General features: G+C 46.3%; 2 protein-coding genes across 2 annotated transcripts in view; both read left to right on the forward strand.

Moving 5' to 3' along the window:
- The window catches only part of LOC139929826 (protein sidekick-2-like), an 84,442-nt gene that overhangs the window by 14,886 nt on the left and 47,014 nt on the right, over positions 1 to 22,542 (forward strand). The window lies entirely within an intron of this gene.
- Positions 1 to 22,542, forward strand: part of LOC139929832 (peripheral myelin protein 22-like) — a 111,016-nt gene that overhangs the window by 83 nt on the left and 88,391 nt on the right. The window lies entirely within an intron of this gene.

The raw sequence follows: 22,542 nt of genomic DNA on the forward strand, positions 1-22,542 counted from the left end.
AGGGTGGAGAGATTGCTGCAGGTCTGCTTCTCAGTCCATCCCTAATTAGCTGTATGAGAAAGCCAGAGCGCTGATGGTATCCCCATGTGAAAAGCTTGTTAGCGTAAGAGATGCTATCTGCCGGCTATTGGTTTTGGCTGTGCTTTGCTTGCTGGGTGAGTCACTTGGTCTGCGGTGTGCAGCAAGATGAAAGCGGCGGGGAAACGAGAGCCAAGGTGGTGAGGCCCATCCCCCTCTTATCACCAGGGATAAAGCCTGTCCCATCCCAACTTATCAACAGCCGCCGTGCTTTAGCTTCATCCCTTACACCAGAGTTTGTGTGAATGTGTCTGTCTGCTAGCCCCCCTTTCTACTCTGAATTATTTTTAACTTCCCACTTCACTTGGGACAAGATAAAAGCAGAAGTTTGTGTGGGAGAGTAGCGAAGGATGAGGCTGTGGTTAGTCAATTTTTTGACTAAACCCCCCCCCCCCCCCCATATCCATGTTCTATACGGCCCAGGCAGAGCCCCATAGTATGAGGGTTAACAGGATCTGTCATTGCTGGATCACTGGCTCTATTCACAAGCCCAGCCAGCCAGATCATGCCACAGATCCGGGTTTTGTCTCCAGTGAATAGGGAGGCTGCTGCAGCCCACCAGCCTTTTATATTGGGAGACTTTTTCACTGGGGCTCAGAATATGCCAGGTCAGGATAACTGTTGCCATTTTGGTGGGCGGCGGGAGGCATTTTGCCAGTTTCCTGCGGTGAGAGTAGGGAAGCTGAAATGTGGAGTTTTTTTTTTTTTTTGTCTATCTGTGGGAGTGAGACTGCTGGATGGGGAAAGGTGGACGAGAGAAAGAGAGAGAGAGGAAGAAAGAGAGAACACAATGGAGAAACGGAGGGGGGGGGGAGGGGGGGGGGTATGTGAAAGGAGAATGGTGCATCCGGTGTGTCTAGAGTATGTCTGAATGTGTCTGCTTACTCTGGTGGGAATATGAGAGCGGATGGGGGACTGTGTAGTGCATGAAAAATCACCCAGTGTGTTTACGAGCTAGAGAAAATGTGTCACTCTGACCCGGCTGTCTGCCTATTGCTGTCGGGGAGACGACAGGTGAGGGGTTGCTATGGTTACCTGGAGTAGGGGTAGGGGTTGGGATTAGTGCTTTTGTATGACGGCCTCAAAATTTTACAATTACAACTTTTTTTTTTCACGCCTCACATGTAGTTTCGGTTAGGTGGTGGGTGATATTGCAGCGCCATATGGGTGCAGCAGGTGTTACTAGTAGCTGAGCGCCAGTCTGTGCACATAGTGTGTGGCAGAAAGAGCTATCAGTCAGTCCCTTTCTCAGTCCATGGAGAATTCCCAGAGAGCTGTGTTGTCCCTAGAAGGGCCAGATGCTGCCTTGGTTTGCTCTGCTGCCCTCTTTCCTCTCTTCCCCCGTTCCCAGGCCCACATCAAACACACACAGCCCATTTCCCCCCGCAGCTCTAAATCTCTTTAATTCCATCATCTGTTGCCCATTGAGGGCAGCAATTTTGTCTTTACGCAGCGTTTTAGTGTGTCATTAAAAATTCTGTGAGGTTGGTGGCCAGGCCCTGTAGCGGAGAGGTGGCCAGTCCTCTGTCTATGTCTCTGTGTCTAACCTCTGTGCTGCCTTCCTCTCGGGACACATCCAGCCATAAAGATAGTGTTTGAACAGCTCGGCCTGGACACACAGAGAATACATTACAGATCCCCTGCCTGTCGAGCTCAGCTAGGCACACTCTGCCGTCTACGTCACTCACATGTTTTGATAACCGCTGAGGCCACACTATGGTGTTGGAAGGAGCTGCCTGAGTAGTTACTGAGTAGTTATTTTCCTGCAGTTAACAGTCGTCTGCATGTAGCAGTGAGTCACTGTTCAATATCTGGCAACCGTATGAGATATGACCTTAACCAACATCTGGAGAGAAAGGTTATAAGAGGTTTTTATAGACGCGAGTTTTATGTAATTTCCAGCAATTTTGCCATTACTTTTACGGTGATTGGAGGCTGGCTGTGCTCACTTAATGACTTCCCTATCTCCCAGATGGAGAGCAACACCCACACTCAAAACAATGACAACACAATAACTTGCAAAATTATTCAATCCCACAGAATCAAACCACTATGAATTGTTTATGCAACACCACTTTAGACAAACCTGAAGCTGCTTGAGCTTAATAAGCAAGCAGTTTTTGCCCTGTAATGTGTCGGGGGTCTCCTGGGGTTGTGCTTCACTGGTCCAGTCCTGCTAATGGGGGTTGAGTGAACTGGTGTTGGCCCTCTGCCACTCTGTCCAGCCACTCTACTCCTCCAGGGTGAGAGAGAGGTTATGTCCTTAGCAGACCTGACATTGACACTAAGAGAGATTGGCCTGTCTTAATCAGTGGAGTGCCTTCCAGCAGCAGGGAGTCCCCACGCCCGGTGCAGACCTGACCTGTCCTACTGCCCTGCTGTCCGGCTCTCCTTCTCGATCCTAGCCTAATCAGCAGGAGAGGAGGATGTTTTGACATTTTTTCTTGCCAAGGTCCTCCAAATAAACTTTTACTTCCAGAGACACCTAAATAGACATAGCTGGAGGCTACTATCTGATAACAATTCTGCTGTTTTTCTTTAAGATTTGATATAGCTGGAATTTTCTACCCCCCAAAAAGAATTCTTTATTTGCTGGAGGCCACTTAAGAGTCTTTCTGCACTGCTATCCTGTAGTCTTGTCCAGATTGCACATGCTTCTAGGGTCACCATGACCAAATGCCAGATCAGTGTCAAGGGTACATCACAACCCAAGCACACAACAGCAAGTGAGTCACAGCACATAGACTGGCACCATGAGAAACTAAAAAAAAACAAAAAAAACAATTTTATAATAATAAATAAATAATAACTAAAAAAATCTGTAGCATTATGTGAATCATTCCCTCCCTGTCAGTGTGTATATTTAGGCATCTGCTGTTTGTCACACATGTTTATCATCCTATATTTACCAGGATAGATACAGCATGTCCTATATCGCATAGAATTTGTACCAGAATCTAATACGACAGAGAAGATGTTTATTGTTGAGAACAGAGAATCTCCATTCATCTGTTTGATGAGATTATTATCAGCAAATATTTCTTCTGTACCTATTTACTCTGGTATCTCATTGGCAGCGGCATGTTTCCCATCGGGGAGTGTTTTTCACCCGGTATCTCACGGACAAAGATAAACACTGGTGTTGTTTGCCGGTGAGCCGATGTCAACACCAGTGATGTCACTGATACCCATTGTAACAAACAACATCACGAAACAATGATACGGGATTAGCTGGCCACGCAGCGCTCAGGGACGGCCCAAGGGTAGCAGAATGATACGGGACCGTATAATCAGCCCAGTTTAGCGCACCTCACTGACAGCTGTCTGTCCAAATGTCATCCCTTGAGATGATCCGTAATCCAAGGATCCCTGGCACCTCAAACATACAACAACAGCGACAGTAAGGAGAGCAGCGACAATCTCTATCTGTGCGTATGTGCCCCCCCCCCCCCCTCCCCCCTCTCTCTCTCTCTCTCTCTCTCTGCCTTTCTCTCTCTCTCTCTCTCTCTCTCTCTCTCTCTCTCTCTCTCTCTCTCTCTCTCTCGCTCTGAAAATGCTAGGTGCCGGATTATTCCCGGTATGGCAGATCATCCCCAGCCACCCCACCCCCACCTCAACCCCCACCCACCTACCCCCAAGAGGTGGATTAGAGGCCTGGTAATCTGACTGTGTGTGGTGACACATGTCAACTATGGGGTGTCTGGAGAGAGGAGTCCCTGGGTGAATTAGAAGTGCCTGGGTAATCCAGGCTATACAGCCCCAAACACCCTCACTCCATCCCCAGCCCTACTCTCTCTCACACACACACACACACACACACACACACACACACACACACACACACAGACAGATACATTCACACACCAGGACCCAGCCTCGCTGTACTGTACACATGCACATGCACAGACATACACGTACACAGGCCCGTGGGCCTCCTTGACATTACCTCCCTGACATTACCTCCTCAGCACAAGCCCAGCCTGGGATTCCTGTCACATCCTTCCATGGGCAAGACTCACATTTTCATTACGGTGGACCCAGTGGCGCTGCACAACCTTTTCTCCCCTCTTCCTCTCCTCCTCTCCTCCTCATCATCATGTCGATCATCACGACGCTGTCACTCTGGATCTGGCTCTGAACTAAGCTGTCTCTGAGCTAAGATCCAGACACACTTGAGAGACCCAGGCAGACTACTAACCCAGACGCTTCTCCCTTGAAGTTGTACCAATATTTCACTCCTCTCTGCCTCTCGACACTTCCCAAAGTTTTTTTTTTTTTTTCTTTTCCCAGATTTCTTTTTTCTTTTTTTTTACTGATCTAATTTGCAATATTTCCACATATTAGATGAAGCCTGTACATGCGGAACAGAGTACACATGGCCGGGGAATTGAGAAGTGCAAATAATTCCCTCATGTGGAAAGGCTGCAATTAACTGGGGATGTCAGCCTTTGTAAAATATAATTGAGTTCAGGACGAAATGAACGTCTCTAATCCGGCCGACAGAGCACTGTCAATCAGCGTTCCTCGCATCCCCAAAACCAACTGTCATGCTTGTTTATGTCTCTCTCTCTCTGCTGATTTTTTGGACACTAATGCTCTGGCAGCTGCCTCTCTTTGCCGCGTGGGTGACTGGGTGAGCTTGTGCACCCCTGGTGGGACTAGGATGCTGCGCTATAGGGAGTGGATGGACATCTGTTTTCTCTGGTTGGGCTGGAGATAAACGTGCGGGCATGGTGTCACACACCTGTATGACTGGAGCAAGATATTCCCTGTTGCTGAGCATAAAAATCCTCTCTTGATGTGCTGAATGATGGCAACAGGAGACCTAGCTATTAGCATAGCATGACTTCACCCCAATTCTAAGGGTCAATGGCAATCAGCCCCTCACCTGTCTTTCTAGTCAATAGGCCCGTTCCTGTCCCTCAGATGTGTGAATTACCCCTCTCCGCCGTTGCCTCCCTGTGCCAAGCATCTTCAAGACATCCTCCTGGAAATGTCAACCATTAACGCCGCTCAAATATCGCCTGTCATGGCGAAGAGATGAGTGTCGACCTTAAAGTGGCGGGATAAATGAGTCCACTTACAGAACAATCGTTTTTTTGTCCTCTCTAATTTCTATCCATCTGTCTCTCCAACAGCAGCGGCTTGCTTCGGGCTCTAATCGGTGGCCTTTCTCTAATCAACCCCCTCTCAGTGAGAGGTAAAGGGCCGGGGTCACATCAGACACTTCAATGTCACTCTGTGTCTCTGCCTGGTGTGTGTCTCGCAGGTCACTTTTTATGTGTCTAGTGATCGCCTTGTAAGGGGCTCCTCCGGTGATCCCCACAGGATGTACACAGCAGGCTCCCAGCAGGCTCCCATGGAAATGGATTAATTACAGGGCGGCTGACAAATGGCTGCCCACAGTCACGGCCGGTTTGTAAACTCTTGACTAATCAGCTGAAGACAGAGGGTGGTCACTCAGCACGACCTCATCACTGGCCTGACAGTGTGGCTGCGGCTCAAGGGCCTCTAGCCAGAGATTAATTGCGTTGAACTCTCCATGCTGTTTACCACTAACTGACGCTGTCATCTCGGCCCTGACAGCAAAGGCCGTGGCTCTTCACCTCAGACACCTGGGGACCTGTGCTGATGGAATAAAATCACTCTAGTCCCCTTCAATCCCGTTGTCTCTGAGTGTTTTGATCTCTTGGCGGAATAGATCTGGGATTGATTGTCTGCACCCTCCACTTGGTTCACAAAGAATTTCTGTGCTTTGTGTTCTCACTATTTTGTCTGGGAAACGTTGAGTACATGAATATTTTGGGGGGTTTTCCTTTCCCGTTGAATGATCAAGATGACAATTATGTAGATGTTGTTCTTATTGTAAGCCCCGTGCCAAATGCATAATATCTGCCCCTGTAGATATTGTGCAAAAACTTGTGTTATTAAAAAGCAACTGATGTGCAAATATCTGACAAGATTTCACTGAAACCCCTAATAACCAGAATTCTTTTTGCTCATTCTTGAGTTTAGAAAATCACAGAACCCACTCTCAAGCAGTCTATAACCTATTTTTCTCAGCCTCTCATTTACCATGTTGGTTCTGAGAGAGAGAGAAACAACTTTCTTATCCACTGCTTCCAAATTAGGCACTCAAGTTTGAATATTCCTTTAATATATTCACTTGGCATTTTCTAAAATACGGAGAAATTCCTGTGGCATTGTTTTATGAATTTGAATAACCCTAAAATCGTAGTACGGAGCAGGACAGAGCAGCACCCTGTTGTACTTCCAACAACACCTTTGTAAGTAAGTGTGTTTGTGTATGTGTGTGTGTGTGAGAAAGAGAGGGAGAGGGAGTGTGAGTGAGTGTAGGGTGGAGGGAGGGGGGTAGGGTGTGTGTGTGGGGTGTGTGTGCATGAGTGATCCCCTTGAATGGGATCCAGATCCACGGGCAAGGAGTACTGAGCCCTCAGTCAGCACATCACATGAAAGCACCAGGCTTTGCAGAATTGCAAAATCAGAGTTTATTTTATTTTTTTCTGCATTTGTTTTCCCTCCTCTCTGTGAAGACAGGTTTTCTGCGATTGTGAGGAGTACACAAAGACTCTACCGCTATCACAGCTGTAATCGACCATTACGGTCTCTGTCCCACTAGAGTGCTCGTTAACTGCAGGACAAAAAGCCTCCAAAACAGGGAGCGTGTCCTGGTGCAGACAACAGGGTGGTTCATCATGCCAGCTTAAACCAACAGCTTGTAAATGGAATCCTGTGGCTTACAGTCAAGTTTACAGTGTTCAATGGAGCTTTGCCACTATCAACTAGCCAGCAGACCCCCAAACTGACCCTGAGGCTGAACAACACCTGGCTCTCCCCGTGTGAATCACGGGCTGGGATCCAATGTAAGCGAAATTGTCTGTGTATCTACTGCTTTTTTTATGTAGAGGTGAACCATGCTTACAGTGTAAATACATCACTGTATTTTTATACTTCAAAAACAATGTTTTTTTTCCTCATGTCTGCAGGTTTATAGTCTGTGTCAGCTATGCTGCATTGCGCTTTTTTCAGGGCTAGCCTAATTCACTGTGCACCTCACTGTGTCTGCATCCATTTGCAGGTTTTTGTTCCCTTTGTCAAAGCGTATTATTGACGCTAATGGGCTTGGATGCCATACATGATTGGATCTGTCAGCATCTATCGGGTAAAAACAAAGTAAAGGCCAGTTGAGGATGAAGTATGTGTTTTCAAGTGTGTGTATGTTTGTGTGTGTGTGTGTGTGTGTGTGTGTGTGTTGGGGGTGGGGGGCATACTGTTGGTACCTGTGCGCACATGTATATGTGCATGTGCATGCAACTTTACCTACGCTTGGGGTGGCTCATTCGGGGGGGCGCATTCATGACAAATATCCAGGAGCACCAGAAAAATTATGTGCGACAGCAATCACTTTACATTCCCAGAACTGAGCAGATGGAGCGTGCTATACAGTGAAATAAACACACGGGTGAATCGAGCACTGGCAAAAACAAGCTCTGGGGGGAAGGGGCAAAAAAAAAACCTCATGGAGAAAACAACATTTGGCTGGATTGATGGACTTCAGGTAGAGAATTAATCCGTTGCTCGAAAGATCCAGATGATATGCTGTCCTTAACACCATGTCATCCGTTTATCTCAAACACATCCATTCATCAATCTGCTCTCTGCTGTCCTGATGTCTTCCACTTTTAGTGTGTTGTGGTCAAATGAGATTATGAGGGACGGGGCACATATGGCCTGAGCAGGTCCCCGATCTGTTGCATCCCTGTTGGGGGATGTAATCCCACTCCCCACCCCCTTCTCTAAAGCCTGTATTATCAGATGGCCAGCATGTGTAACAGCGGTCTGGTGCCACATACCACCACCACCACCACTCCTCCTTCACAGAGCACAAAGGGCTACCTAATGTAGGCTACTCTCTGACTTTTTTTTTGTTTTTTTAGTCCACTCTCTGCTGTCTCTGTCTTTCCCAAGCAGTGGCTGACCGGGACGTTGTTATATATTGGGAGGGATAATGTTGGCATGGGGTGGGTGGGTGGGGGGTGGGGGGGTGGACTTGCGAGGAGATTAGAGTGAGGGAAGTAGAACAACAACAATGTACGGATTACAGGCAGGATTTGTGTGAGGAACACATGATATCCTCTCTCATCCCTTTATCAGATTGGCTGAGATGGAGAGGCAGTAGTGGCTGGGACCAGAGAGTTGTGGGATACTGTGTCCTCCAGTAGGTTTGGATTCATTTGGACAGAGTAAGATCAGGTCAGGTGATGATGATAGCGGTTAATAATTCAACAGATAATCATCTCAAAGTCAAATGAGAACACTGACACAAAAGTCCATCTTCACAAGTAATGTAATCTTAAAATCTTAGTTTTTCTTAAAACAGGCAAATCTGCTAATGGGGTTAGATAACACATTTTCTAAGGACAAGTGGAGTGATTTGTCTTGTTTCATGATACTGACACTTGTTCCTGAAACAAGGGAAACTGCACTGGAAACAAGTTTTTCACTTGTTTTAACCAGACTAAGATTTTAAGAGGGAATACAAGATAAAATGACTTACAAAATAGGCTTTTTTTTTTTGGCAGTGAAATGGGCCACGCTGTTAATGGGGGCCTTTCGAACCTCAGTAGTGAGGGAATTATAATTTAACCTACCCAGACAGAAAATCTATTCTTTTCCTCCCATGAAGCTGGGTGCAAACACCGAGCAATCAACGGCATGCCCTTTACGTATAGTTATCTGTATTGACCGAGGGGAAAAATGAACACACAATTCCCTGCCGCAGTTATTACGTGTGTTCCTGCAAACGTGCGTGTGAAGCAAACCAAGCCGAGTCCATCACCAACTCAAGTCAGCACGCCTTCTCACAGCTTTGTCCTCGCACTCTTCCCTCTTCGTCCCCTCCAATTGTCTCCTCCAAATAGACACAGGACAGGGTTTGCCACGCATGCAATCACTGCAAAGACAACACTGACTCAGCTGGACTTTCTACAGTGGCCAAAAACAGGGAGTGGGGGGGGAAATGACAAATGGAGAAAGTGACAGACAAGTGAAAGAGCAAAGGAATGAAACAGAGCGAGAAAGAGAGAGAGAGAGAGAGAGAGAGAGACAAAAGAGAGAAAAACAGAAAGACAGAACGGCAGAGTCAAAGAGGGAATAATAGAGTGAGAGGAAGAGGCGAGGAAACAGATCGAAAGAGAGGATGCCATGACAATTACAAGCAATAGAGCTCCTGGCGTCAGAGTGGAGCCCTATTTCTGGGAGCTGTCTATTCTCTAGAATGTGAGACAGTAAATACCTTTTTTCTATCTTCCCCAGACGTCACTCTGACCACCAGTGCCACAATGGAGACCCTGATGAGGAGCACATGCAATTACTCTCTCTTAATAAAATCTCACAGTTCCCATTACACCCGGGCACAATGGGCCTCCCGCCTGGCCGTTGATTGAGTTCCTACTCTCTGGGAGCTATAATAGCAGCCAGTCCCCCCCACCACCACCCCACCCCACCCCCCTTCACCCCCACCCCAGCCTCCTCCATCTCCTTCCCCTGCTCTGCAAAGCTCGGGCTTCACTCTCCGTCACAAGTGAGATCCTTTCAGTCTGTGCTGACATCCTCTCCTGCTCTCTCCTCACCTCTCTGCACCTCCCTTTCTTTATTTTTTCCTCCTCTTTCTCTTCCCCTTTGCTCAGTTTCCTCTCACATAGAGGAAAGAGAGAGAGAGAGAGAGAGAGAGAGAGAGAGCCCTGGTTTCTTTGGCTCCTATTGATCTGATCAATAAGTGGCTACTTTTAGAGCGTTACCCCATCTTACTGATGTGAGGCACACCTTTATCAGGAAGGCCTTAGTAGCCGGGGAGACACGGCCTGTCAAGGAGTAGGCTGCTTATAGAGGGATTTTGAGGAGGTTTGGTGAAAGAGTCACGGGGCGGGTTGGATTCTTTTGCTTGGGGAAAGGGAGGGGTGGTTCTCAGAAGTGGGTTAGATTGTGGGAAAGGGAATTTATTTGGTGTAATTGAGCCCTCCTCTCTAGCGGTGCTTTGGCCTTAAGCAAAAATCCACTCCTGAAGCATTGAATTCACCCCAAACTAGAGACATGACCTAAGAGACAAATCTTGGAGCTGCTGCACTGACAATGGAAGGGGGGACGACTTTGTGGACACAGTAACAATCCCCAGATGATTTAATTGTGATATCAAGAACTATAAAGACATGAAGCTCATTTGGTAAAAAACAAAAAAAGCTCAGTCTGCAGTTTGTTGTCAGTGGGGCAGGCTATCGCAGATTATAGCAGTGGCTTATGTCTTACGATACAAGAAAGTTGTGCCTGTTCAAAAATCTTAAGTGAACTGCCCATGATGATAGGAATAGCATGAATTCTGCCTTAAGATGCATTTTTGGTCAACAGAGGAACCGAGTCAGTGGTCAGTGGTGACGAGACCGTGACCTCATCTGACCTTTGCTGGTTTTGAAGGTGTGGTTTCTGCAACAGTGGTCGGAACAGTTGCGTGGTTACGACAAATTAAAGGATGAGCATGAGACTCAGATTTGATTTATTCAATTCAGCTTGCTCACAGCCACTTTGAGGGCCTTCGTTGCAGAGCCCACATCCACTTTGTAGTGGATCAGTGAGGTAATTTTCTTTCCCTTGTTGACTTATCATGATACGCACGCGTCATTACATGAGCATATGCACTCACGAGCGTGCGCGCGCACACACACACACACACATCGATAGGCAAACACACACATGCACGCAAACATGTATACTTCTGTGCAGGTGGTAACCCATTAGAGACCTTTTGATTAGCTGTCTGAAGATGTGAGTCAGGTAAATGGAGGCACTCCCTGCTGCTGCGTGATGCCAGTAAAGGTCAGCAGCTGGTGGCTCCTCTCCTGTCTGTGCCGCACTCTCTCCCTGAGCAGAGCTGAGGCACCGTGTGAGTGAGGAAAAGAAAAAACACAAAACCAAAACATACTACGAGCAACTGGCTTCACACATGTACCATAAACACACCGATGAAGATACAGAACTGTAAGCATCTCAAAAAGCCGAAAGAGATGTGAGATCTTGTGCTTAGCACCACTCTTCTAGATAAGAGTATGGCTTCCAGTGATCCATTTTCTTCTGTCAGGGCCGATTTCCGATTTATAAACTTGGCAGAGTGTGTGAGAGAGAGGAGAGAGAGAGAAAGAGAGATGTTCTGGCACTGTCCAGTGTACTGTTTAACTTCACTGAAGCTCTTTCATGTAGGTCAGAGCGCTCAACGCAGGCTTTCTCTCCCTCTGCTGCTCCCCAAGCCTGGCGTCAGCTGATTATGTCATATTAATTTCATATGGACTGGTAGATGGGCAGCCTTTGATGTACTTTGATATATTGAGTTGTTTTTTTTTAACTTATATTTGATCCAGTTGGCTGACTTGTCTATGTGTGAGGGCCCTGATACCATGGAGATAAGGGCGTCAGATCTGTCGGGTGCCATGCTTTATTTCCCCCTGACAAATCCGCTGAAGTTTTCACATCTCATCCCTGCGCCACGGTGACAGCCACGAAAGGAGGGGTCCAGCCCGACACACTGCAGCGATAGACAGCTCACGCTGACAATAATGCCACCGTTGCTCACGCTGACAAAAGCCCATCACAATTTCATCGAGAGGGGATGGAGAGAGAGAGAGAGGGAGGAGGGGAAAGCAGAGAGGTGGGAAGAAAGAAGGAGGCTGACTGGCATCCAGTCAAGGAAAAAAGACCGATTTGTGAGCTCCAGACAGGCTGCCACCGCGATGGTAATCCTTCAGCAACACCCTTCTTCTCCTGTGTAGGTAAACTGTCAGACTGATAAACACACACACACACACACACACACACACACGGATTATATAAACAAGGCCTGTACATAAGTAACTCGTGTGCACGTGAACGCCGCTGTTGTGTAGTCACACGTTGCTCAGTAATGTTATTACGCTTCCCTGCTATGAGTAGTGCGACAAATCACTACTTCAGTTTCAGTAATGAAAATACAGTTGTCAGTCAAAAAAGAAGTCAGAACTTTTATCACCTCTCTAAAAATCAGATTGGATTGGAATCCAAAAAAATATATCCCACCCCACTTGAGATTGAGACACAGACAGAATCTGTAAAGAGGCATCACTAACACTGATCATCTGAGGAGCTACAAGCTAAAAGGGGCTTATAAGCAGTCTGAAGGGCATTTATACTGCAGTATTTCCAATATATGCAGGTTATTCAACCTCCACAGCAAGGTTCTCTTCACCAGCCGTACCGATAAAACTTAAAACACAACTACACCTCTCTGCCATAACATTTTTATAGCTGTCAATCGTCCCTGGTCAAAGAATCTACATCACCAAATACAAGTTATATGATTTTTTGTATTGAGCACTTACCGTATCTTCGCAGGATAATAACCAATAATGTCTCTGCTTAAAAGGGGCATGCACAGCAAACCCATTTGCACTTGTGTGAATATGCAAAGTAATGTTGGCATAGTCGGTAGCATTGCCTTACATCTCTTCAAAAGACTTATTAGTCAGCATTGAGCGTTTAAGGGCACATGGTTGTTTTCATCCTCTTGATTTAATCACAAGACACTTGCTTCCTTCTCCTCTGCAATGTGTGCAGAAAATATGTCTAACTCGAATCTGCCAAAACTGTGAGAGGTGCCATATTACATTGAAAAGCAAATATTAACTTACTGTTAAAACGTGGGCGTGAGACTGCAACTGTGATTAAGGGCTATCCAAATAAATTTGACTTGACTTTGGCTCATTAGGGCTGACCCTGTAAACACAATTTTAAAACACTGTATGATTACTTTAACTCTGTGATTACTTTTACCATAGTTTCATAACAGTATGCCAACTAAGGTGACTCTCAAAACGCGCTCTTTACTTTCAGCAGCCTACTGCAGTTTCACCTGGAGTGCTTCACGTGTTTTCAAAAATCCAAAACGATTTGATTTCATGAAAAGTAGTCAACATGCTCTGACACATGACTTGAACATCAATGCTATAAATGTATTAACCAAATTTGGTGACCTGTCCATGGGTGCCTCCATGCCTTCCACCCAGTGTGATGGGGTCCAGACCCACACAACCCTAAAAAAGATTAAGAAAATGAATGAATGAACAAATGAATGAATAAATGAATGAATGAATTTGTTTTCCTGGATCATTCACGGGTGATGTAACCGAGTTAGCCTGATTTTTGAGGGTAAGAGAAGATGCAGTCAAGTAAGTAATGAGTAGAATAATAATTAAGTAATGAGTCATTTATTACTTTTGTGAGTAATAAGCCCAACACTGTTGAACACGCACAGCACAGAACAGAACAGCACAGCTCAGCACAGCACAAATACCCAATATATAAACATAAAAATTCTACGAAGAGTCTGTCTGATATGCATTGGATTAGATCACAGTGGATTAGAGGAGTGTGGAGGCAGGTCGGTGAGAACAGATCACCTAGATTGAAGAGGGATTTCTAACACTTCTAAATGAGATATGGACACGCATTCGGAGATAAGAAGCCGCATATGAAAATGGGTCAATTGTTCTGCAGGTTTAGCTTGTGATTAAGAAGATTACGTTCCACCAGTGAACAACAATGGCAAAGTCAGACAGCGGCCCTATTGTACTTAGCCACTCCGTCAGCCTGCCTGATCCCTATTCTGTCCTTTCACCAGTATTCAGACTTTCATGTTTTGAGCGATGGGACTTAAGCGCTGTGGCCGCGCCTGTCAGGCAGCAGATTTGGGGCTGGAACACAACATAACAAAACACAGTATAATTTGACTCACTCCCTGACCAAAAGACAATTTTCGAAGAAACTCGGTGTGATTGTGTGTTTCTGCCCCCGCCACCTCATCCTCCGTTTTTTTTCCCCGCATGCCGCAAGTGTGGATTGATTAGAGCAGGGGCACTTAGGCCAGAGCTAGTGGACTGCTATTGATTGATCAAACCTCGCCGTTCGGTCCTGGAGAAGAGAGAGGGTTTCCACACAGCCCCCTATTCCTCCTTAATGAAGAGGAGGCAAAGCGGGCTGCCTCCTTTGATCCAGCAGGGATTAAAACAGTGCTGTGTATGGAGGCAGAGAGATCAGTGCTGTCTGTCTGTCGGTCTGTTTGGTGCGCTGCTGTGAAAAATATCAGACAGTCCTGTGTGCTCCTCTGTGGACTCTGGGGCTGGGCGAGTCCACGGCGGGGCCAAGAGGTCTGATTCACTGTACGGTCAACCCACTATCCTCATGCTTTGATCACCAGCATCATCACTTGCTCCTTTTTTTTTTTTCAAGCCTTGTTTTCACATTTCTGGGGATTTTGTAGGACATGCACTGTGCCTCTCTCTCTCTCTCTCTCTCTCTCTCTCTCTCTCTCTCTTGTTTTTGTGTTTGTTTCCCATTTTCGTCCAGAATCATGTCTGGTTTTGCTGTGGTTTCATGTTTCCTGTGTGTCTTTCTAATGCGTCACGCGGCCTCCGCTGAAGGCGAGACATATGAGGTTTTTGACATATCTGTCTCTTTGGAACAAAGAAAACAGGTTAGGATCAATAAGATCATTTTGATATGCACAACAGCGCCTTGGACGGCAATTTAAAGGAAGTCCTGAAAAACAGTAATAAATTTGAAGCCGCCCTCTCAATAATTAAAGCTGATTTTTTTCTGAGAGAAAACATTTTTGAGGGAGCTGGTAAGGAGGAAGGCTTTGATACAGCCTAGAAGCTTCATAAAAGTTTTAGATGCAGAGAAAGTAATTGACATTTTCGCAAGTTGGCAGTCAGAACCGCATGTGCTTTGCCAAGTGTGCGCTGTGGTCAGTCTCTCTCTCTCTCTCTCTCACACACACACACACTCTCTCTCACTCTCTCTCTCGCCCTCTCGCTCTATCTCTCTCTCCATCTCTCTCACACACACACATACACACACCCTCTCTCTCTCTCTCTGTCCGGTCCGTTCTCAGTTTGATCTGTTTTATGGATTTCTCTCCCAGCTCAGTTGAAAAATTCAGTTAATTGAGCCATGCTGCGAAATATCTATCATATCAGGATACAGTCATTTTTCAGAGCAGAGTGTGGTCCATGCAGCGCTCATAGCTGCATGATGCATAGGGTGCAAAACATAAACCATGGCGGGCCAGTTGATTTATGCACATATCTGCCTGATTTATCTTTACTGTGACACACACACTTTGAGGCAGGCACTTTAGGTGATGAAGCAGGCTACCAGGTACTTAGGTTTTCAAGCCCCGGGGCAGTGGAATGCTCTGTGATATGTACTGTGACAACTAGCTCCACTGTCAACGGTAGGCTGTTGCATGGCGTTGTGAAGCCACTGTTTGCATAGCCTTCTAGCTGTTTAGAATGGCCTGTTTATGTGAACGCCAGCCGCCAGTGGTTTCGCAGCTATTTACTGAACACACACGCACACACACACACACGCGCGCACACACACAGACTCTCCCACATGTATGTAACCATAGGAGGGAAGGTGGAGTTGTTAAAGAGACGCTGATAGCCTCTGGCAGAAGCTGTAGCTTTGTCTGATTGTTCTCTCCAGGAGCGTTGTGCATGAGAGAGCGAAAACACAGCGAGAGGCATCAGAGAGAGAGAGAGAGACTCTTTTTGCTCCGCTCATCCTCTCCCTCCAACCACCTGCTCATTAGGCTGGATACCGGGGATCTGTGTGAGGCCTGTTACGGCGTGCCTGCTGGAGAAAAGCATGACATTATTGCCTATTTATCAGAAGTTGCTGAACTCATCAATGCACTACCGGGCGTCAATGCATCAATAAATCAGCAATCACTCTGGGCGGTCTTGACTTCTATAGTTGCCTGCCTCCCTGACACACTTTTATACACTCCGTTTTATTCACTTTTATGTGCCGGGTTGATGTATTTTATCGAGCTAGTTACTACAGAACATAAACTAGGGATTACAACCTTGTGCATAAAAAATCTGCCCCCAGAGAGAAATGGAAGCAATCTGTTTTTTATATACCCTACTTCTCATTCTTCTCCGTTCCTCCCTTTCCATCACTCAGCCTGCCTTCCTTTTCGCCTGCGTACGTATGCAGAAACTCCGCAACATTGTTTTCATATCCTATTATCCAGAGAATTTGCCTGGCCTCCTCACCCCCCCCCCCCCCCGCCCATACTTTACCTTTCTACCTGTTAAGACTTCCAAAAGCAGATGCTGTTATCTCCCAGGCTTTCAACAGCCTGTCACATCCGCTAGCTGCTCTCTTCTTCAAACGCTGTCTCCCACCACCTCGCTGGATCCTCTCCCTGTGGTTCCCGATACCTGCTGGGAGACGCAGCCGGCGATGTCAAACTTGGACGGCTGAGGAGAGACGAGGAACCGGCACAAGGGTCAGGATGATGGAAGGGGGGAGATTGCATCTGAGTGAAAGACCGAGGGGTGCTGCTGCGTTACGGCTGTGCTGTTGTTTCTTTTTTTTTTTTTTCAAAGCTGACTTCATTGATTTTTCTAACCTGAAACACAGCCACAGTGGAACCTTCCATCGTCCTATAGATTGGAATTGATTGCCTTGAGGGTCTCTTGTCCTGTAAATATTTGCAAGGCTTATTGATTCCATTAGTGGCTGGCTGCTATTTGTGACAATGGTATGGATGGATGCTGTTGGTAAGACTAAACTAATGCTGGGAGGCCAGTTTTCTTCACAGCAGGTCTTGTTTCACATGTGTACTGCTGAGAAAAATATACGGCCTGTGCTTGTGACCATTATGACGCAAATGGTGGTCACCTGCTTGATACGTGTGCCACCTTTTGAAAGCAAACCATTCAGCTGGATGATATAATGGCCCCCATTTATTCTCATTAGTCTATTCATTCGTCTTTAAAGGAGATATCAATACGCAATTTAACGCCAGATGTCTCTGTGTATAAAGCCATAGACGCAGAGGATGTCAGGGTGGGTGGTGTGGTAAGGTGTGAAGAGCCTGACCTTGGACGTGACGTTTCCCCCCAGGCTGGTTTGGGCCAAGGCAGAGAGGAGGTAAATGCTCTAATAGTAGTCTGACACTCTTACCGCCCGGGCACAATGCTCATATAGGAGCCAATGGCAGGACCGCGGACTGCAGATTTTTCATCTAAGCTGGGGGGGGGGGGGGGGGGAGGTCGGGCTGGGAGAGTGCTGCTGCTTAAGAGTGCAGGGGAGAGCGAGGCGGCCCACGCACTGCTGCTCTGTTAAAACCCCCCAACTGCCCTCCCTTCTCCTCCAACTCCATTCCTCTGTTGTCTCAGGAACACAAAGGCTATTTTCAGGCAGCCAATCCCACAGCAGAGCGGGAAACGGCAGTCCTGCATGCCCCTAAAAGCCTTCATGACTTTTTAATCGGTGGCTCAGGGCTCTGCGTCCGGCGGTCGGAGAGTGGACCCCAGTGCCAGCGCTCCACTCCACGGAGGGATCAAATCCCCCCCGCTTGGAGCTCAGGCCTGTCAAGGCAGTCAGGCATGGAGGCAGCCGATGGGTGGCATCTGAAGGTGAGAGAGAGAGAGAGTTGGCAGTGGAAAAGAGCAGTTTGCGGTTGAGAAGGGTGGATGGTAGAAGGGCGCCAGGAGGGAATGTTTGTAAAGGGAGAGGGAGAAAGAATTTATGTGAAACTGCTGAGAGAGGGAATAGCCCTGCACCAAAATAGCAATTTCTGAGGTGAGAAAGAGTTTGTTCAGTAGAGTTTTTGGACAAAAGCGATGTGTGTGTGTGTGTGTGTGTGTGTGTATGTTGCGTTTGGGAGGGACAACACAGCGTTTGGAAGTGATGGATTGTTACAGCATACCAAACAGAGTGGGAAAGGTGGGTGGTGGATTTTATTGGAGAGCGGGAAAGGTTTTGTGATGAATAATAGGCATGAGTGAATTGGTCATTGTCAGAACCCTCCAGAGCCTATTGAATCAGCAAGGCTAGGGTTTTACAATGAGCTTCAGCCATGAAGATCAGCCTGTTGGCTCGTAATAGATGGAAAGTGAGTTGATGGAGGCAGGGGGGTACAATAGATGAGGCTAGCTCTCACCACCGGAGCGGCGTTTGTCTGTGGGGAAATGGGCCACAAGAGAGACCTGTGTTCCTCCCACACACTGTGCAGAGATCAGAGAGCATCTCATGATCACACACAGGCACATACACACACAGGTACACGCACACACACACACGCACACACACACACACACACACACAGTCAGAGTTAAGCAGAGTAAACATGCTGTAAGGGTAGTGTGCTGGCTAATGATGCCCTGTTGACCCATCGCTAATGATCCCCCTCGTCTCAGCCAGGAACATGATGGGCTTTGATCTGCTTGTCATTAAGGGACTGTGGAGTACATGCACGTCTCTTTACTCTGATGAAGAATTCAAATATACATGAATCAACTCAGCAGAGGCACACACACACACATACATTTACAAGCACGTATCTGCCTATGTGAAATTATACATGCGCACACTTACACACAAACACCTGCATTATATAAAGGCAAAATAAGTATACAGACACCGGCAGCAATACTCTGGCAATTCACACACACACACACACACGCGCTACACACATGCAGGGAAGCACAAAAAACCCTTGAATCCATGACAGAGATTAAACATGTCATTTACTCTCTGTGGTAAAAGAGCAGTAATAAATAAAACAGATGATTTATTAATATCTGGAGTTGTAATCCACAGCATTATATGTGTATTAAAGCACATTACTTGCCATGGCATGGCGAGCGTTAAAGTGCTTCTAATAAAATTCTTAAGTACCTACAGGCATTTCAAAGCGGCAGCAGCAGATCTCAGAGCAGTATCTCTTCAGCGTCTCACTAATGGGACTGATGTAAATATGTTCATTTGTGAATCTCCCCTCCAATTTAGCGCTGCTCATATTGTAGATGAAGATTATCCAGGGATTATGGGGTTGGAAAAAATGCTATTTGATGTGTATTTATGCACGGCTTATAGATGCAGTAATATGGAATTAGGTCCCATCATGAGTGGAAAATACAAACGTGAAAAAAATGTGTCACTCCTACCTCCCCCATCTGGCTCTCTGTCAGCTTGTCATTTACTGATGTTCATTTCCAAAAGTGGAAATTTAACAGACGTTTATGATGCAAATCACAGGCCATAACTCTATGTGGTGTGGAGGGCCGCATTAAGCCTTCAAATCACTCATTCCGCTGCTCGAGCGCCAGTAACATTATGCCATATTCGCTTGATCGTTCACACATATTTCAATACATGATTGCAGCCAACAACAGTCAATGCCTCCGCTTTGTAGGTCCTCAGAGGCGTAGAAAGTTCAGAGTATTACCGACATGATTTTTTTCACGCTGGCTGGTGTGTTAAGAGCGGTGGTGGGAACATTTCAATAACACAGTGGAAAAAAACTCTTTGAATACATTAACAAGATAAAGGATGGTCTTCCTATTTAAATTTATGTAATTTCTAACGATAACCTCCAGGATATACCTGACATTGTGTGAAGACTAAAAGTGCTGTGGTTGTAATTCTTTTTTTTTTTTTTAATATAAAGAGCTCTTGCATATGTATAAGACCATGTCAGAAAATAGAGCTAACCTTGGTTTTTACTTTCACAAATTCAACACTGCTTTATACCTTCCCCAGCCTGTGCTTCTAATTCTCTTGCATATGAAATTGGCTTGTTGGGGTGAAGAAGGTTGCAGGCTTGAATCCAGGATGGAACAGTTTGTATTTCCCCTTAAGCAAGGCTCTTAATCTCTACACTAAGCCCAAATGGAAGAAAACAACCCCTCCAACGTTATTATGGCAACGCTGGGAGCAATGCTAGCTCCAGTCCAAACTAAAGAATATAATTAGCAAAGCATCGTCAAGCTCATATATTAGACAGCATTCTTGGCACAGTGCTCCAGGCTAGTTCGTGCCAGTGCCATGATAAGTATCGATCAGGGGGCATTGTTTTCTTGTAAGGCGGCCTGCACATTTTAGATCAAAATCTTACAATCCTTACAAGCGGAAATGTGGGCTTTTCACATAAATCGTGAGGTGAACAGATGAGCTATTTGAGAGGGAGAAGGAACAAACATATTTAAAGGTTAATTTTAACATATCATCAAGAATGGCTGATAAAATATGTAGAGCACAGAATTTTCACTTTGTCTGTCAGCCGAATTTGTGTACACCGCTCTTACATGTTATCAATAGAGACGTACACATCTTTAAAGCTTTGGTGTGGTCTGCCAGCAAGTGCATCTTAACATTATTCATTATATTCACAGTCAGGCATGCATAATTTCACCTCATTCACATAAAATGTAATTATGCATGCTGAGTTTAACAAGTTATGTGTTTCTCTCACGAAACCATCATAAAGAATCATGTTGAGAGAGCATAACAATTAGTATCTCTGACTCTGGGAATTTTTTCTTGCTTTGTTTGAGTGGCGTGCCTCTCACTCACCGCCTGCTACTGTATCTGATAATTGAGATGAGCAATGTGGTGTGAAGTCATGTAAGAACCAGTCGAACGCTCCCATTAGCATAATGTCAGGGCGTTCAGATCTGTGTCTGCCTGCTGGCATAGTGCTAGCTGCCTGTGTTCACACTATGCCACAGTGCTGTGTTCCTCCTCTCTTTCCTCTGTCTGCTCGGGGGCATGCGTACTTCAGAGGTGGGAACGGGGAGCGAGGAGTTAAAAAACGACCTGCCTGTCTGTTGCCGGACGCCCCAGAGGTCAGAGATGTGGCGTGTCAGGATGTTGGCTAGGTGGCGGGCAGCTTTGAGGTTCCATCTGAAGGAAGTGCTTTTGGGGGCGATGGGGTTGCTATCACGCCATCACAGCGCTGGACTTGCTGCAGTAGTATGGATGATGGGAGAAAATAGTGGTCAAAGGGTCCCTCTGTAATGTGTTCGAGAGAGGCAGTGATGTGACAGGCTACAATCTGTCAGCTCTCACACTCCAGAGGTCTCAATTAGGAACAGCCACTCCGCGCTCCCATAGGCTGCCCTCTGATGTTCTCGTTGCCGAGGATCCAGACCCCCACCACAATTATAAAAAAAAGACTTTCCGTCCTTTTTCATCTCTTCCTCCATACACCCCTTCAGCTGTACTCATCTATCATCTCGAACGCTCCCGCACCAAAGAGCCGTCGACGTGCACGTGTAATCAAATCCACTGTGACGTATTGTTATTGCCAGAGACTCTTGGAAGTACAGAATCCGAGATGCCTATCCCCTGAATGGGTGATGCATTAACAGCAATGGAGGTGTTTCTCTCTTCTGCAAAACAGCTAAATGAAGTAGTGTCCGCGCCGGTTGCTCTTCCTGGAAGGAAGGGAGACAGACAGGCAGGCCGTGTAAATGTAATGAAGGGAGATAATAATTCTTTTCTCTGTCAGCTGCTCTCTGCCATTAGCATTTACTGCCAGCCCCTGCCACTCACCGCTTGGCGCCTGCACTCTGCCACTGATAAGAATCACAATCACCACCCATTCCACACGCATATATTACAATGGCAGGCGCCCTGATACCTTGCACCCAGCAAAACACTATTAGCATGCCAGTCTATCTCCCCAATTCAGAGATTCAAAGGGATGGTTTGGGGAGAATAGGAGGCATGGGACATGGCAGTTTGAGTCCATGCATTTCGCCTGATAATATTCTGGCGTCCGTATCTTAAAGACAGACAGGAAGACACGCACACACAAACACACACACATACGCACGCACACGCACACACACACACGTGGATATGGGGGATAAAGGCGAACAAGGGGCATACAGGGTCTTACAATGTCAAGAGTATAGATAGCCACGCAGAAATGTTACACTCAGAAAATAGCATAACTCTATCTATATGTTAATGGTGGTGGGAGAAGAGCCAGATTCAATATGGTGAATCAAGCAATTAAATCAAGGCGTATCTGATAGCTACGTCTTCATCTAGCAACCCTCAGAGGTCCCATGGTGGACAGGCAGCGCTCCATCCACAGCATTGCAGGTGCGTCTGATAATCAACGTCTCCAATCTCAATGTGTGTGAAATAATGTTTCCCCCACCATACCATCTACTAATTAGGATCTAATTATCCCGGCTAGTGTAAACAATCGCAGCAGATGGCACAGCGCACAGTATTAACTCTAATGACCCGGGGCCCTGTGGAATTCACATTTCAGCGCGTTTGTTTATTTTCCTCCATTAGTCTTTGCCCTACTTTCTAAATTCACTTAGGCCTATTTCCTACCTCCTCATGCCTTGAGAAAGAGCTGCCCGCCTCCTATTCCCGACGCTGCTCTCTTTGCTTTCTGCCGTTTCGCCCGCTTACTGTCGTTTATCTGTTGGGTGTTGCTTTCTTTTGTTTTGTTTTTTTTTGGTTGTTTTTTTTTTCCAAACAATGTCAATTAGCTCTCAAAAAGATCAAGTGAAAATTTGTACCTATTTTCTCCCCCCC

Source organism: Centroberyx gerrardi, chromosome 7, assembly GCF_048128805.1.
Source record: "Centroberyx gerrardi isolate f3 chromosome 7, fCenGer3.hap1.cur.20231027, whole genome shotgun sequence".
In the NCBI taxonomy this organism is placed as follows: Eukaryota; Metazoa; Chordata; class Actinopteri; order Beryciformes; family Berycidae; genus Centroberyx; species Centroberyx gerrardi.